Genomic DNA, 17846 nt, shown 5'->3' with positions numbered 1-17846 from the left:
CCACTGCTGTTATCTGTGCCATGTGTTCCTCTATCTCCTCTAGTTATCTCACCTATGTCCGCAGTGTAGCCAATGAGTGTGCTGCTCTGTTCTGTGTGGGTCTGTTCTGTCTGGAGTGTATTGACTAGCTTTCTGAGCTCTACCATCTCTCCCTCCAGCTCTGTGAAAGCTCTGTGAATTTATCTCTCTCAACAATGGAGAAGCATTGTAGTTGTGGGACCTACGTCTTTTCAGGGCTGAAGGGTGACAGTCCTCTTGGGGCTGCTCGTCTGCAGGGCAGTTTGAAGAGGTGTGATTAGACTCCCTCAAGATGGGGGAGTCGTCACAGACAGAGAGGTCTGCATGAGGATGTCCTGCAACATTTCTGTCCCAGACTTGTACACGTTGACAGAGGTTTCAGTTTCCTCAATGTCTAGTATTCTGAGTTTCCACCCTGGAGCAATACTCTCTCTCTTGACATAGGGGTAGTGTGCTCTTATAGCACTGTGCCATGCTAGGGGATGGTCTATGTGAGAAATTAAGTTGCTTACGTTCCCCTCTTTGTAGCAGTCAACAAATAGTGTCTGTGGATTGTCCTTGAGGAGCTTCTTTTTGTACTTATTCCGTGCAGTGTTATTTTTAATATCCAAGGGGTTCTGTACTGTGATGACATCTTCACAGGGAAACATCATGGCGCAGGGGGCTTCGAAGGCGTCTGCATTCGGATGGGGGGTCTGTGAAACTCTGCTGCCATTGTTGGGCTCTTCTCACTTCCATCTTCAGTGCTCTATGAAGTTGCAGCCAGGTCAGTTCTGTCCTAACAGCTTGGTCGCTTAGTAGCCTTATTTACTTGGTTTATATTTTTAAAAATGACCTAGAGATGATTGTCTTTTACTTTCTTGGCTCAGCTTAGTGTTGGATGGTATTTCCAGGTTCCTGTATAAGTACTTGCGAAAAAAATCCCAGTTTATGTACATTTATCCAACTTTAATTTAATGTTTTGGCAGAAGAACTCAGGAGCCTATGACCTCTCTCTCCTTTCCTCGTTCCCCCTCTGTCTCTGTCTCGGCCTCTCCCTCTCAATCTCTCTCTGCCTCACTCTCACTGCTTCCCTTTCTGACTACTGATCCTCTCACACAATATTATTGAGAGTGGGAGAAAATAAGAAGGAGAGAGAGGGAGAGAAGATGGGGAGATGGGTGGAGAAGAGGTGGAGAGAGCTGCATTCATAGAAGGGGCACCAGCATGGTTAAACACAGCAGGGAGATTGATCATATGGGCCTGTCCAGGAATGACAGAGCTGGCATGTATGTCTTCTCATCTCTCACTCACCTCCACTTTCCTGCTCCATCACCTCTGCTTCCTCCTCTCCCACCTCTACTTCATTTACATACATTTACATTTCAGTAATTTAGCAGATGCTCTTATCCAGAGCGACTTACAAATAGGTGCATTCACCTTATGACATCCAGTGGAACAGTAGTGCATCTAAATCTTTTAAGGGGGGGGGTGAGAGGGATTACTTCCTCCTCTCTCACCTCTACTTCCTCCTCTCTCACCTCTACTTCCTCCTCTCTCACCTGTACTACCTCCCTACTACCTCCTCTCTCACCTCTACTTCCTCCTCTCTCACCTGTACTACCTCCCTACTACCTCCTCTCTCACCTCTACTTCCTCCTCTCTCACCTCTACTACCTCCTCTCTCACCTCTACTTCCTCCTCTCTCACCTCTACTTCCTCCTCTCTCACCTCTACTTCCTCCTCTCTCACCTCTACTTCCTCCCGGCTCACCTCTACTTCCTCCTCTCTCACCTCTACTACCTCCTCTCTCACCTCTACTACCTCCTCTCTCACCTCTACTACCTCCTCTCTCACCTCTACTACCTCCTCTCTCACCTCTACTCTACTTACTCCTCTCTCACCTCCTACCTCTCTCTCTCACCTCTACTATCTCCTCTCTCACCTCTACTTCCTCCTCTCTCACCTCTACTACCTCCTCTCACCTCACCTCTCTCTCACTTCCTCCTCTCTCACCTCTACTACCTCCTCTCTCACCTCTACTACCTCCTCTCTCACCTCTACTACCTCCTCTCTCTCACCTCCTACTACCTCCTCTCTCACCTCTACTTCCTCCTCTCTCACCTCTACTACCTCCTCTCTCACCTGTACTACCTCCCTACTACCTCCTCTCTCACCTCTACTACCTCCTCTCTCACCTCTACTACCTCCTCTCTCACCTCTACTTCCTCCTCTCTCACCTCTACTTCCTCCTCTCTTACCTCTACTTCCTCCTCTCTCACCTCTACTACCTCCTCTCTCACCTCTACTTACTCCTATCTCACCTCTACTTCCTCCTCTCTCACCTCTACTTACTCCTCTCTCACCTCTACTTCCTCCTCTCTCACCTCTACTACCTCCTCTCTCACCTCTACTTCCTCCTCTCTCACCTCTACTACCTCCTCTCTCACCTCTACTACCTCCTCTCTCACCTCTACTTCCTCCTCTCTCACCTCTACTACCTCCTCTCTCACCTCTACTACCTCCTCTCTCACCTCTACTTCCTCCTCTCTCACCTCTACTACCTCCTCTCTCACCTCTACTACTCCTCCTCTCTCACCTCTACTACCTCCTCTCTCTACCTCTACTTCCTCCTCTCTCACCTCTACTTCCTCCTCTCTCACCTCTACTTCCTCCTCTCTCACCTCTACTACCTCCTCTCACCTCTACTTCCTCCTCTCTCACCTCTACTACCTCCTCCTCACCTCTACTACCTCCTCTCTCACCTCTACTTCCTCCTCTCTCACCTCTACTACCTCCTCTCTCACCTCTACTACCTCCTCTCTCACCTCTACTTCCTCCTCTCTCACCTCTACTACCTCCTCTCTCACCTCTACTTCCTCCTCTCTCACCTCTACTACCTCCTCTCTCACCTCTACTACCTCCTCTCTCACCTCTACTACCTCCTCTCTCACCTCTACTACCTCCTCTCTCACCTCTACTTCCTCCTCTCTCACCTCTACTACCTCCTCTCTCACCTGTACTACCTCCCTACTACCTCCTCTCTCACCTCTACTACCTCCTCTCTCACCTCTACTACCTCCTCTCTCACCTCTACTTCCTCCTCTCTCACCTATACTTCCTCCTCTCTTACCTCTACTTCCTCCTCTCTCACCTCTACTACCTCCTCTCTCACCTCTACTTACTCCTATCTCACCTCTACTTCCTCCTCTCTCACCTCTACTTACTCCTCTCTCACCTCTACTTACTCCTCTCTCACCTCTACTACCTCCTCTCTCTCACCTCTACTACCTCCTCTCTCACCTCTACTACCTCCTCTCTCACCTCTACTACCTCCTCTCTCACCTCTACTTCCTCCTCTCTCACCTCTACTACCTCCTCTCTCTCACCTCTACTACCACCTCTCTCTCACCTCTACTTCCTCCTCTCTCACCTCTACTACCTCCTCTCTCACCTCTACTTCCTCCTCTCTCACCTCTACTACCTCCTCTCTCACCTCTACTTCCTCCTCTCTCACCTCTACTTCCTCCTCTCTCACCTCTACTTCCTCCTCTCTCACCTCTACTACCTCCTCTCTCTCACCTCTACTACTCCTCCTCTCTCCTCCTCTCTCACCTCTACTACCTCCTCTCTCTCCTCTACTACCTCCTCTCTCACCTCTACTTCCTCCTCTCTCACCTCTACTTCCTCCTCTCTCACCTCTACTACCTCCTCTCTCACCTCTACTTCTCCTCTCTCACCTCTACTACCTCCTCTCTCTCACCTCTACTTCCTCCTCTCTCACCTCTACTTCCTCCTCTCTCACCTCTACTTCCTCCTCTCTCACCTCTACTACCTCCTCTCTCACCTCTACTACCTCCTCTCTCACCTCTACTTCCTCCTCTCTCACCTCTACTTCCTCCTCTCTCACCTCTAATTCCTCCTCTCTCACCTCTAATTCCTCCTCTCTCACCTCTACTTCCTCCTCTCTCACCTCTACTTCCTCCTCTCTCACCTCTACTACCTCCTCTACTCTCCTCTCTCACCTCTACTTCCTCCTCTCTCTCACCTCTACTCACCTCCTCCCTACTACCTCCTCTCTCACCTCTACTTCCTCCTCTCTCACCTCTACTACCTCCCTACTACCTCCTCTCTCACCTCTACTACCTCCCTACTACCTCCTCTCTCACCTCTACTTCCTCCTCTCTCACCTCTACTTCCTCCTCTCTCACCTCTACTACCTCCTCTCTCACCTCTACTTCCTCCTCTCTCACCTCTACTACCTCCCTACTACCTCCTCTCTCACCTCTACTACCTCCCTACTACCTCCTCTCTCACCTCTACTACCTCCTCTCTCACCTCTACTTCCTCCTCTCTCACCTCTACTTCCTCCTCTCTCACCTCTACTTCCTCCTCTCTCACCTCTACTTCCTCCTCTCTCACCTCTACTTCCTCCTCTCTCACCTCTACTTCCTCCTCTCTCACCTCTACTTCCTCCTCTCTCACCATACTTCCTCCTCTCTCACCTCTACTTCCTCCTCTCTCACCTCTACTTCCTCCTCTCTCACCTGTACTACCTCCCTACTACCTCCTCTCTCACCTCTACTACCTCCTCTCTCACCTCTACTTCCTCCTCTCTCACCTCTACTTCCTCCTCTCTCACCTCTACTACCTCCCTACTACCTCCTCTCTCACCTCTACTTCCTCCTCTCTCACCTCTACTACCTCCCTCACCTCTACCTCCTCTCTCTCACCTCTACTACCTCCCTACTCTCTCCCTCTCTCTCTCCCTCTACTTCCTCCTCTCCTCCCTCTACTTCCTCCTCTCTCTACCTCTCTCTCCTCCTCTCTCTCCCTCTACTTCCTCCTCTCTCACCTCTACTACCTCCCTACCTCTACCTCCTCTCTCACCTCTACTACCTCCTCTACTCTACCTCCTCTCTCACCTCTACTACCTCCTCTCTCACCTCTACTACCTCCTCTCTCACCTCTACTACTACCTCCTCTCTCACCTCTACTTCCTCCTCTCTCACCTCTACTTCCTCCTCTCTCCCACTTACCTCTCCTCTCTCACCTCTACTTCCTCCTCTCTCACCTCTACTTCCTCCTCTCTCACCTCTACTTCCTCCTCTCTCACCTCTACTTCCTCCTCTCTCACCTCTACTTCCTCCTCTCTCACCTCTACTTCCTCCTCTCTCACCATACTTCCTCCTCTCTCACCTCTACTTCCTCCTCTCTCACCTCTACTTCCTCCTCTCTCACCTGTACTACCTCCCTACTACCTCCTCTCTCACCTCTACTACCTCCTCTCTCACCTCTACTACCTCCTCTCTCACCTCTACTTACTCCTATCTCACCTCTACTTCCTCCTCTCTCACCTCTACTACCTCCTCTCTCACCTCTACTACCTCCTCTCTCACCTCTACTACCTCCTCTCTCACCTCTACTACCTCCTCTCTCACCTCTACTTACTCCTCTCTCACCTCTACTTCCTCCTCTCTCACCTCTAATTCCTCCTCTCTCACCTCTAATTCCTCCTCTCTCACCTCTACTTCCTCCTCTCTCACCTCTACTTCCTCCTCTCTCACCTCTACTACCTCCTCTCTCACCTCTACTTCCTCCTCTCTCACCTGTACTACCTCCCTACTACCTCCTCTCTCACCTCTACTTCCTCCTCTCTCAACTCTACTTCCTCCTCTGCTCTCACCTCTACTACCTCCCTCCTCCTCTCTCACCTCTACTACCTCCTCTCTCACCTCTACTACCTCCCTACTACCTCCTCTCTCACCTCTACTTCCTCCTCTCTCACCTCTACTACCTCCCTACTACCTCCTCTCCCACCTCTACTTCCTCCTCTCTCACCTCTACTACCTCCTCTCTCACCTCTACTACCTCCTCTCTCACCTCTACTACCTCCTCTCTCACCTCTACTACCTCCCTACTACCTCCTCTCTCACCTCTACTTCCTCCTCTCTCACCTCTACTACCTCCTCTCTCACCTCTACTACCTCCTCTCTCACCTCTACTACCTCCTCTCTCACCTCTACTACCTCCTCTCTCACCTCTACTACCTCCTCTCTCACCTGTACTTACTCCTCTCTCACCTCTACTACCTCCTCTCTCACCTCTACTACCTCCTCTCTCACCTCTACTACCTCCTCTCTCACCTCTACTTACTCCTCTCTCACCTCTACTTACTCCCCTCTCACCTCTACTACCTCCTCTCTCACCTCTACTACCTCCTCTCTCACCTCTACTACCTCCTCTCTTACCTCTACTACCTCCTCTCTTACCTCTACTACCTCCTCTCTCATCTCTACTTCCTCCTCTCTCACCTCTACTTCCTCCTCTCTTACCTCTACTACCTCCTCTCTCACCTCTACTTCCTCCTCTCTCACCTCTACTACCTCCTCTCTCACTCTCTCTGTCCTCTCTCATTCCCTCTCTCCTCCGTAATCAATGACCAGTTATAGAAATAGAATATAGAATGGGTAATTGTGCAGGTTAACATTTATTGTCATGAATCTTGCCCTGGAGGCAGAACTGAGCCATTTCTACTAGATGGAACAGCTGCAAAGTCACAATTGGCTGTATCGTAAAAATTTATGAAAACAAAAAGCTTAATTTAAGGTTAGGGTCAGGCATCAGGGTTAGCAGTGTGGTTAAGGTTAGGGTCAGGCATCAGGGTTAGCAGTGTGGTTAAGGTTAGGGTCAGGCATCAGGGTTAGCAGTGTGGTTAAGGTTAGGGCCAGGCATCAGGGTTAGCAGTGTGGTTAAGGTTAGGGTCAGGCATCAGGGTTAGCAGTGTGGTTAAGGTTAGGGTCAGGCATCAGGGTTAGCAGTGTGGTTAAGGTTAGGGTCAGGCATCAGGGTTAGCAGTGTGGTTAAGGTTAGGGTCAGGCATCAGGGTTAGCAGTGTGGTTAAGGTTAGGGTCAGGCATCAGGGTTAGCAGTGTGGTTAAGGTTAGGGTCAGGCATCAGGGTTAGCAGTGTGGTTAAGGTTAGGGTCAGGCATCAGGGTTAGCAGTGTGGTTAAGGTTAGGGTCAGGCATCAGGGTTAGCAGTGTGGTTAAGGTTAGGGCCAGGCATCAGGGTTAGCAGTGTGGTTAAGGTTAGGGTCAGGCATCAGGGTTAGCAGTGTGGTTAAGGTTAGGGTCAGGCATCAGGGTTAGCAGTGTGGTTAAGGTTAGGGTCAGGCATCAGGGTTAGCAGTGTGGTTAAGGTTAGGGTCAGGCATCAGGGTTAGCAGTGTGGTTAAGGTTAGGGTCAGGCATCAGGGTTAGCAGTGTGGTTAAGGTTAGGGTCAGGCATCAGGGTTAGCAGTGTGGTTAAGGTTAGGGTCAGGCATCAGGGTTAGCAGCGTGGTTAAGGTTAGGGTCAGGCATCAGGGTTAGCAGTGTGGTTAAGGTTAGGGTCAGGCATCAGGGTTAGCAGTGTGGTTAAGGTTAGGGTCAGGCATCAGGGTTAGCAGTGTGGTTAAGGTTAGGGTCAGGCATCAGGGTTAGCAGTGTGGTTAAGGTTAGGGTCAGGCATCAGGGTTAGCAGTGTGGTTAAGGTTAGGGTCAGGCATCAGGGTTAGCAGTGTGGTTAAGGTTAGGGTCAGGCATCAGGGTTAGCAGTGTGGTTAAGGTTAGGGTCAGGCATCAGGGTTAGCAGTGTGGTTAAGGTTAGGGTCAGGCATCAGGGTTAGCAGTGTGGTTAAGGTTAGGGTCAGGCATCAGGGTTAGCAGTGCGGTTAAGGTTAGGGCCAGGCATCAGGGTTAGCAGTGCGGTTAAGGTTAGGGTCAGGCATCAGGGTTAGCAGTGCGGTTAAGGTTAGGGTCAGGCATCAGGGTTAGCAGTGCGGTTAAGGTTAGGGTCAGGCATCAGGGTTAGCAGTGTGGTTAAGGTTAGGGTCAGGCATCAGGGTTAGCAGTGTGGTTAAGGTTAGGGTCAGGCATCAGGGTTAGCAGTGTGGTTAAGGTTAGGGTCAGGCATCAGGGTTAGCAGTGTGGTTAAGGTTAGGGTCAGGCATCAGGGTTAGCAGTGTGGTTAAGGTTAGGGTCAGGCATCAGGGTTAGCAGTGTGGTTAAGGTTAGGGTCAGGCATCAGGGTTAGCAGTGTGGTTAAGGTTAGGGTCAGGCATCAGGGTTAGCAGTGTGGTTAAGGTTAGGGTCAGGCATCAGGGTTAGCAGTGTGGTTAAGGTTAGGGTTAGGCATCAGGGTTAGCAGTGTGGTTAAGGTTAGGGTCAGGCATCAGGGTTAGCAGTGTGGTTAAGGTTAGGGTCAGGCATCAGGGTTAGCAGTGTGGATAAGGTTAGGGTTAGGCATCAGGGTTAGCAGTGTGGTTAAGGTTAGGGTCAGGCATCAGGGTTAGCAGTGTGGTTAAGGTTAGGGTCAGGCATCAGGGTTAGCAGTGTGGTTAAGGTTAGGGTCAGGCATCAGGGTTAGCAGTGTGGTTAAGGTTAGGGTCAGGCATCAGGGTTAGCAGTGTGGTTAAGGTTAGGGTCAGGCATCAGGGTTAGCAGTGTGGTTAAGGTTAGGGTCAGGCATCAGGGTTAGCAGTGTGGTTAAGGTTAGGGTCAGGCATCAGGGTTAGCAGTGTGGTTAAGGTTAGGGTCAGGCATCAGGGTTAGCAGTGTGGTTAAGGTTAGGGCCAGGCATCAGGGTTAGCAGTGTGGTTAAGGTTAGGGTCAGGCATCAGGGTTAGCAGTGTGGTTAAGGTTAGGGTCAGGCATCAGGGTTAGCAGTGTGGTTAAGGTTAGGCTCAGGCATCAGGGTTAGCAGTGTGGTTAAGGTTAGGGTCAGGCATCAGGGTTAGCAGTGTGGTTAAGGTTAGGGTCAGGAATCAGGGTTAGCAGTGTGGTTAAGGTTAGGGTCAGGCATCAGGGTTAGCAGTGTGGTTAAGGTTAGGGTCAGGCATTAGGGTTAGCAGTGTGGTTAAGGTTAGGGTCAGGCATCAGGGTTAGAAGTGTGGTTAAGGTTAGGGTCAGGCATCAGGGTTAGCAGTGTGGTTAAGATTAGGGTCAGGCATCAGGGTTAGAAGTGTGGTTAAGGTTAGGGTTAGGCATCAGGGTTAGCAGTGTGGTTAAGGTTAGGGTCAGGCATCAGGGTTAGCAGTGTGGTTAAGGTTAGGGTCAGGCATCAGGGTTAGCAGTGTGGTTAAGGTTAGGGTCAGGCATCAGGGTTAGCAGTGTGGTTAAGGTTAGGGTCAGGCATCAGGGTTAGCAGTGTGGTTAAGGTGAGGGTCAGGCATCAGGGTTAGCAGTGTGGTTAAGGTTAGGGTCAGGCATCAGGGTTAGCAGTGTGGTTAAGGTTAGGGTCAGGCATCAGGGTTAGCAGTGTGGTTAAGATTAGAGTCAGGCATCAGGGTTAGAAGTGTGGTTAAGATTAGGGTCAGGCATCAGGGTTAGCAGTGTGGTTAAGGTTAGGGTCAGGCATCAGGGTTAGCAGTGTGGTTAAGGTTAGGGTCAGGCATCAGGGTTAGCAGTGTGGTTAAGGTTAGGGTCAGGCATCAGGGTTAGCAGTGTGGTTAAGGTTAGGGTCAGGCATTAGGGTTAGCAGTGTGGTTAAGGTTAGGGCCAGGCATCAGGGTTAGCAGTGTGGTTAAGGTTAGGGTCAGGCATCAGGGTTAGCAGTGTGGTTAAGGTTAGGGTCAGGCATCAGGGTTAGCAGTGTGGTTAAGGTTAGGGTCAGGCATCAGGGTTAGCAGTGTGGTTAAGGTTAGGGTCAGGCATCAGGGTTAGCAGTGTGGTTAAGGGTAGGGTTATGCATCAGGGTTAGCAGTGTGGTTAAGGTTAGGGTCAGGCATCAGGGTTAGCAGTGTGGTTAAGGTTAGGGTCAGGCATCAGGGTTAGCAGTGTGGTTAAGGTTAGGGTCAGGCATCAGGGTTAGAAGTGTGGTTAAGGTTAGGGTCAGGCATCTGGGTTAGCAGTGTGGTTAAGGTTAGGGTCAGGCATCTGTGTTAGCAGTGTGGTTAAGGTTAGGGTTAAGGTTGGGGTTAAGGTTAGGGTTAAGGTTGGGGTTAGGTTTAAATTTAGGTTTAAAATGTGATTTTATGACTTTGTGGCTGTGCCAGCTGGTGACCACTCTGCAGAGCTTTCTCCAAGGCAAGATTCAGGGATAGTAATTGCCAAGCTGCGGTAGTCTTCATTAAAAGTGCTGCAGGTCTCCAGTGTTGAGTCCCATAGAGCTCCTGTCCCTAGCCTTCTGCTTGGGACTGGATTTATAGACAGGGGCCACCACACACACAGACACACATTCACACTCCCCTCGCCTCCTCTCCCTCTCCCTTTCCCAGTCCAGCCCCTCCCCTCGGCCACAGAGATGAGGCAGCGTATCTGCTGCTAGGCAACACCTCCTTACCAGAACAGCAAAGAGCCTCATTGTTTTTCCATCATTCAGAGCAGCTGTCTCAAGGTCTCTGTCTCCCAGAGAGGAAGGAGGACACCTGCTTGTGTGTGTGTGTGTGTGTGTGTGTGTGTGTGTGTGTGTGTGTGTGTGTGTGTGTGTGTGTGTATGTTTGTTCCCTGTGGGATCGCTGAAACACTGTGCACTCTATTCACAGGAAGGAAGTAAGGAATGAAGGAAGGAGAGAGAGAGAGCATGGAACCATCCAAGGTCTCTAGTCTCTGTCAACACACAATGACAACCCCTCTCTATCTCTACTCTCACCTACACATCTTAGTGAGGCCGTTTTCATAAGACACATCTGTTAGTTAGGTGTCTATTCTAGGCTTTAGATGTGATTGAATGTAATGTGTGTATAGAATACATAAGTGCCAGGGGGCATGTATCCAGTCTAGCTGTGACACCTCCATCATGCTCTAGTTGTCTGCCCACAGCAGCTCTGAGGGTTATATACTTCTCTGACGTGTGTGTGCTTGCAGATGTAGGATCTTAATTTGAGCCAGTTTGATTCAGCAGAAGAATAATCCTGCACTATCATGAAATGTGAATTATTATGCGGATCATAATTAATGGACATTTTGTAGGGGTTGATACATTTTGTAGGGGTTGATACATTTTGTAGGGGTTGATACATTTTGTAGGGGTTGATACATTTTGTAGGGGTTGATACATTTTGCTTCAGGGAAAATCAAGTCAGACATTTTCAAAGTGGACATTATATACAGCACAAGTCAACAGTTTGGACACACCTACTCATTCAAGGGTTTTTCGTTGTTTTTGCTATTTTCTACATTGTAGAATAATAGTGAAGACATCAAAACTATGAAATAACACATGGAATCATGTAATATCCAAAAAAGTGTTATATATTTTATATTTTACATTATTCAAAGTAGCCACCCATTGCCTTGATGACAGATTTGCACACGCTTGGCATTCTCTCAACCAGCTTCATGAGGTTGTCACCTGGAATGCATTTCAATTAACAGGTGTGCCTTGGTAAAAGCTAATTTGTGGAATTTCTTTCCTTCTTAATGCGTTTGAGCCAATCAGTTGTGTTGTGACAAAGTAGGGGTGATATATAGAAGATAGCCTTATTTGGTAAAAGACCAAGTCCGTATTATGGCAAGAACAGCTCAAATAAGCAAAGAGAAATGACAAGCCATCATTACTTTAAGACATGAAGGTCAGTCAATCTGGAACATTTGTGCAGTCACAAAAACCATCAAGCGCTATGATGAAACTGGCTCTCATGAGGACCACCACAGGAAAGGAAGACCCAGAGTTACCTCTACTGCAGAGGATAAATTCATTAGAGTTAACTGCACCTCAGATTGCAGCCCACATAAATGCTTCACAGAGTTGAAGTAACAGACACATCTCAACATCAACTGTTCAGAGGAGACTGTGAATCAGGCCTTCATGGTTGAATTGCTGCAAAGAAACCACTACTAAAAGGACACCAATAATAAGAAGAGACTTGCTTGGGCCAAGAAACAGGAGCAATTGACATTAGACCGGTGGACCTTTGGTCTGATGAGTCGAAATTAGATTTTTGGTTCCAACCGCCATGTCTTTGTGAGACACAGAGTAGGTGAACGCATTCTGCAGCGTAACACCATCACATTTGGTTTGTGCTTAGTGGGACTATCATTTTTCAACAGGACAGTGACCCAACACACCTCCATGCTGTGTAAGGGCTATTTGACCAAGAAGGACCTGGCCTCCACAATCCCCCGACCTCAACCCAATTGAGATGGTTTTGGACGAGTTGGAGCACGGAGGAATAGCAGCCAACAAGTGCTCAGCACATGTGGGAACTCCGTCAGGATTGTTGGAAAAGCATTCCTCATGAAGCTGGTTGAGAGAATGCCATGAGTGTGCAAAGCTGTCATCAAGGCAAAGCGTGGCTACTTTGAAGAATCTCAAATATTACATATATTTAGATTTTTTTTAAACACGTTTTTTTGGTTACTACATGATTCCGTATGTGTTATTTCATAGTTTTGATGTCTTCACTATTATTCTAGAATGTAGAAAATAGTAAAAAGAACGAAATACCCTTGAATGAGTAGGTGTGTCCAAACTTTTGACTTGAAAATGTCTGACTTGATTTTCCTGATAAAATGTATCAACCCCTGAAAATGTATCAACCCCTGACAAATGTATCAACCCCTACAAAATGTATCAACCCCAACAAAATGTTCCCCCTAAAAATGTATCAAAAAAATGTATCAACCCCTACAAAATGTATCAACCCCTACAAAATGTATCAACCCCTACAAAATGTATCAACCCCTACAAAATGTCCATTAATTATGATCCGCATAATAATTCAGTAAAAAATAAAGAAAAACCATTGAATCAGTAGGTGTTTCCAAACTGTTGACTGTACTTCAGAAGCCTTTATAAACCTCAAACACACTGCCATTTTCACATTTCCTGCACTGTAGGAAACTTCTCCTGTAACAGGGTGATCAAATTTACTAGGGATCCACTCCTAGCTGACTGTGCATTCTACACACTAATGACTGCCCTGCTACACACACACACACACACACACACACACACACACACACACACACACACACACACACACACACACACACACACACACACACACACACACACACACACACACACACACACACACAGGCAGGCAGACACTTGATAGAGAGTGTAAACAAGAGAAAAGGGCAGAGAGGAGGATCACTTTTTATTCCAAAGCAATTGTGCTCTAGGGAGCTGTCTAGATGAAAGGTTTGTAGACTAACAAACAGCACTCTGGCCCAAAAACATGGCCTTTCATGTAATACAGAAGCCTCCCATTGACTTCCAGGGACTGTAAATGGCTGTGGTGGGAATTAGAGGAGGAAGTACCTTATCAATACCCTGCCTGCCTCTGCTTTGAGTTTCCTCTTGGCTCCTCTCAGAGAGAGAACATGGATGATTATGGTGCCTGTCAGGCATATTTTACCCCCAGTTACAAAAGAAGGATCATCATTCACACATAGGGGACCGGAGGAAAGGAGAGTTGGAGAGAGAGAAACCTATTGGGTTTTAGTTTTCTTTGTGAATGATTTATGAGGTAAAGTCCTAATCTCTGACCTGCACCAAACCCTAATCCCTGACCTGCACCAGAACTTAATCCCTGACATGCACCAGACCTTAATCCCTGACCTGCACCAAACCTGAATCTCTGACCTGCACCAAACCTTAATCCTTGACCTGCACCAAACCTTAATCTCTGACCTGCACCAAACCTTATTCTGTGACCTGCACCAAGCCCTAATCCCTGACCTGCACCAAACCTTAATCCCTGACCTGCACCAAACCTTAATCCCTGACCTGCACCAAACCTTAATCCCTGACCTGCACCAAACCGTAATCCTTGTCCTGCACCAAACCTTAATCTCTGACCTGCACCAAACCGTAATCCTTGTCCTGCACCAAACCTTAATCTCTGACCTTCACCAAACCTTAATCTCTGACCTGGACCAGACCTTAATCTCTGACCTGCACCAAACCGTAATCCTTGTCCTGCACCAAACCTTAATCTCTGACCTGCACCAAACCGTAATCCTTGTCCTGCACCAAACCTTAATCTCTGACCTTCACCAAACCTTAATCTCTGACCTGCACCAGACCTTAATCTCTGACCTGCACTAAACCTTAATCCCTGACCTGCACAAAGCCTTAATCCCTGACCTGCACCAAACCTTAATCAATGACCTGCACCAAACCCTAATCCCTGACCTGCACCAAACCTTAATCCTTGACCTGCACCAAACCTTAATCCTTGAACTGTAAAAACCTTAATCCTTGACCTGCACCAAACCTTATTCTCTGACCTGCACCAAACCTTAATCCCTGACCTGCACCAAACCTTAATCCCTGACCTGCACCAAACCTTAATCCTTGTCCTGCACCAAACCTTAATCTCTGACCTTCACCAAACCTTAATCTCTGACCTGCACCAGACCTTAATCTCTGACCTGCACCAAGCCTTAATCCCTGACCTGCACCAAGCCTTAGTCCCTGACCTGCACCAAACCTTAATCCCTGACCTGCACCAAGCCTTAATCCCTGACCTGCACCAAACCTTAATCCCTGACCTGCACCAAGCCTTAATACCTGACCTCCACAAAACCCTAATCCCCGACCTGTACCAAACCTTAATCCCTGACCTGCACCAAACCTTAATCCTTGACCTGCACCAAACCTTAATCCATGACCTGCACCAAGCCCTAATACCTGACCTGCACCAAGCCTTAATCCCTGACCTGCACCAAGCCCTAATCCCTGATCTACACCAAGCCCTAATCCCTGACATGCACCAAACCTTAATCCCTGACCTGCACCAAGCCTTAATCCCTGACATGCACCAAGCCCTAATCCCTGACCTGCACCAAACCTTAATCCCTGACCTGCACCAAGCCTTAATCCCTGACCTGCACCAAACCTTAATCCATGACCTGCACCAAACCCTAATCCCTGACCAGCACCAAACCCCAATCCCTGACATGCACCAAACCTTAATCCCTGACCTGCACCAAGCCTTAGTCGCTGACCTGCACCAAACCTTAATCCCTGACAAGCACAAAGCCCTAATCCCCGACATGCACCAAGCCTTAATCCCTGACCTGCACCAAACCTTAATCCCTGACCAGCACCAAGCCCTAATCCCCGACATGCACCAAGCCTTAATCTCTGACCTGCACCAAACCTTAATCCCTGACCTGCACCAAGCCCTAATCCCTGACCTGCACCAAACCGTAATCCTTGTCCTGCACCAAACCTTAATCTCTGACCTGCACCAAACCGTAATCCTTGTCATGCACCAAACCTTAATCTCTGACCTTCACCAAACCTTAATCTCTGACCTGCACCAGACCTTAATCTCTGACCTGCACTAAACCTTAATCCCTGACCTGCACAAAGCCTTAATCCCTGACCTGCACCAAACCTTAAGCAATGACCTGCACCAAACCCTAATCCCTGACCTGCACCAAACCTTAATCCCTGACCTGCACCAAGCCCTAATCCCTGACCTGCACCAAGCCTTAATCCCTGACCTGCACCAAGCCCTAATCCCTGACCTACACCAAGCCCTAATCCCTGACCTGCACCAAACCTTAATCCTTGTCCTGCACCAAACCTTAATCTCTGACCTTCACCAAACCTTAATCTCTGACCTGCACCAAACCTTATTCTCTGACCTGCACCAAACCTTAATCCCTGACCTGCACCAAACCTTAATCCTTGTCCTGCACCAAACCTTAATCTCTGACCTTCACCAAACCTTAATCTCTGACATGCACCAGACCTTAATCTCTGACCTGCACCAAGCCTTAATCCCTGACCTGCACTAAACCTTAATCCCTGACCTGCACCAAACCTTAATCCCTGACCTGCACAAAGCCTTAATCCCTGACCTGCACCAAACCTTAATCAATGACCTGCACCAAACCCTAATCCCTGACCTGCACCAAACCCTAATCCCTGACCTGCACCAAACCCTAATCCCTGACCTGCACCAAACCTTAATCCATGACCTGCACCAAGCCTTAGTCCCTGACCTGCACCAAACCTTAATCCTTGACCTGCAGCAAACCCTAATCCCTGACCTGCACCAAGCCTTAATCCCTGACCTGCACCAAACCTTAATCCCTGACCTGCACCAAGCCTTAATACCTGACCTCCACAAAACCCTAATCCCCGACCTGTACCAAACCTTAATCCCTGACCTGCACCAAACCTTAATCCTTGACCTGCACCAAACCTTAATCCATGACCTGCACCAAGCCCTAATCCCTGACCTGCACCAAGCCTTAATCCCTGACCTGCACCAAGCCCTAATCCCTGATCTACACCAAGCCCTAATCCCTGACATGCACCAAACCTTAATCCCTGACCTGCACCAAGCCTTAATCCCTGACACGCACCAAGCCCTAATCCCTGACCTGCACCAAACCTTAATCCCTGACCTGCACCAAGCCTTAATCCCTGACCTGCACCAAACCTTAATCCATGACCTGCACCAAACCCTAATCCCTGACCAGCACCAAACCCCAATCCCTGACATGCACCAAACCTTAATCCCTGACCTGCACCAAGCCTTAGTCGCTGACCTGCACCAAACCTTAATCCCTGACCAGCACCAAGCCCTAATCCCCGACATGCACCAAGCCTTAATCCCTGACCTGCACCAAACCTTAATCCCTGACCAGCACCAAGCCCTAATCCCCGACATGCACCAAGCCTTAATCTCTGACCTGCACCAAACCTTAATCCCTGACCTGCACCAAGCCCTAATCCCTGACCTGCACCAAGCCCTAATCCCTGACCTGCACCAAACCTTAAACCCTGACCGGCAACAAAACCTTAATCTCTGACCTGCACCAAGCCCTAATCCCTGATCTGCACCAAACCTTAATCCCTGACATGCACCAAGCCTTAATCCCTGACCTGCACCAAGCCTTAATCCCTGACCTGCACCAAGCCTTAATCCCTGACCTGCACCAAGCCTTAATCCCTGACCTGCACCAAGCCCTAATCCCTGACCTGCACCAAGCCCTAATCCCTGACCTGCACCAAGCCTTAATCCCTGACCTGCACCAAGCACTAATCCCTGACCTGCACCAAGCCCTAATCCCTGACCTGCACCAAGCCTTAATCCCTGACCTGCACCAAGCCTTAATCCCTGACCTGCACCAAGCCTTAATCCCTGACCTGCACAAAGCACTGGGTCCTAAGTGATATTGTGTAAAATGTTACAAAAATACTGTAAAATAGTGATGTTACTGGAGTAGTTTGGATTGTACAAAGTCGGAGGGGACCTTGTTTCATTATCTGTTAACAAAAACAGACCTTAACTACACTGAATGGGATTGGAATCAACAGAAGTTGTCTCCACACTCCCATTTTATCTGATGAAAGGAATGGCATAATAACCTAAGTTACAGAAGCAACAGCTTTATACAATAAGAATGGTTTATTCCTCATGTTACTCTGCTGTGTTGTGTGTACAGCTGTGTTCAAACAGAGCTGCTGTGCCGTGTTTAAAAGGATGAAAGGGACATTATTTTCAGGGCCTGTGCCTCAAATGGGACCCTATTCCCTATATAGTGTACTACTTTTAACCAGAGCCATAAGGGTAGTGCACTAGGGAATATCGTGCCAGATGGACTGGATCATTCCATTAGAATTACTTCATTAGCAGAAGCAGACGCTAATTACCAAGGGAGAAATCAACATAAAAGCCTAAACTCTAAAACACTCTGATTTGACCTATAAAAAACATTTCCTCCTAATTCCATGTGATCATATCTATTTTTATTTATTTCACCTTTATTTAACCAGGTTGGCCAGTTGAAAACAAGTTCTCATTTACAACTGTGACCTGGCCAAGATAAAGCATAGCAGTGCGAAACAAACAACAACACAGAGTTACACATGGAATAAACAAACATACAGTCAAA

This window comes from Oncorhynchus nerka, linkage group LG5 (assembly GCF_034236695.1).
Source record: "Oncorhynchus nerka isolate Pitt River linkage group LG5, Oner_Uvic_2.0, whole genome shotgun sequence".
NCBI lineage: Eukaryota > Metazoa > Chordata > Actinopteri > Salmoniformes > Salmonidae > Oncorhynchus > Oncorhynchus nerka.
This window is presented reverse-complemented; position numbering follows the sequence as displayed.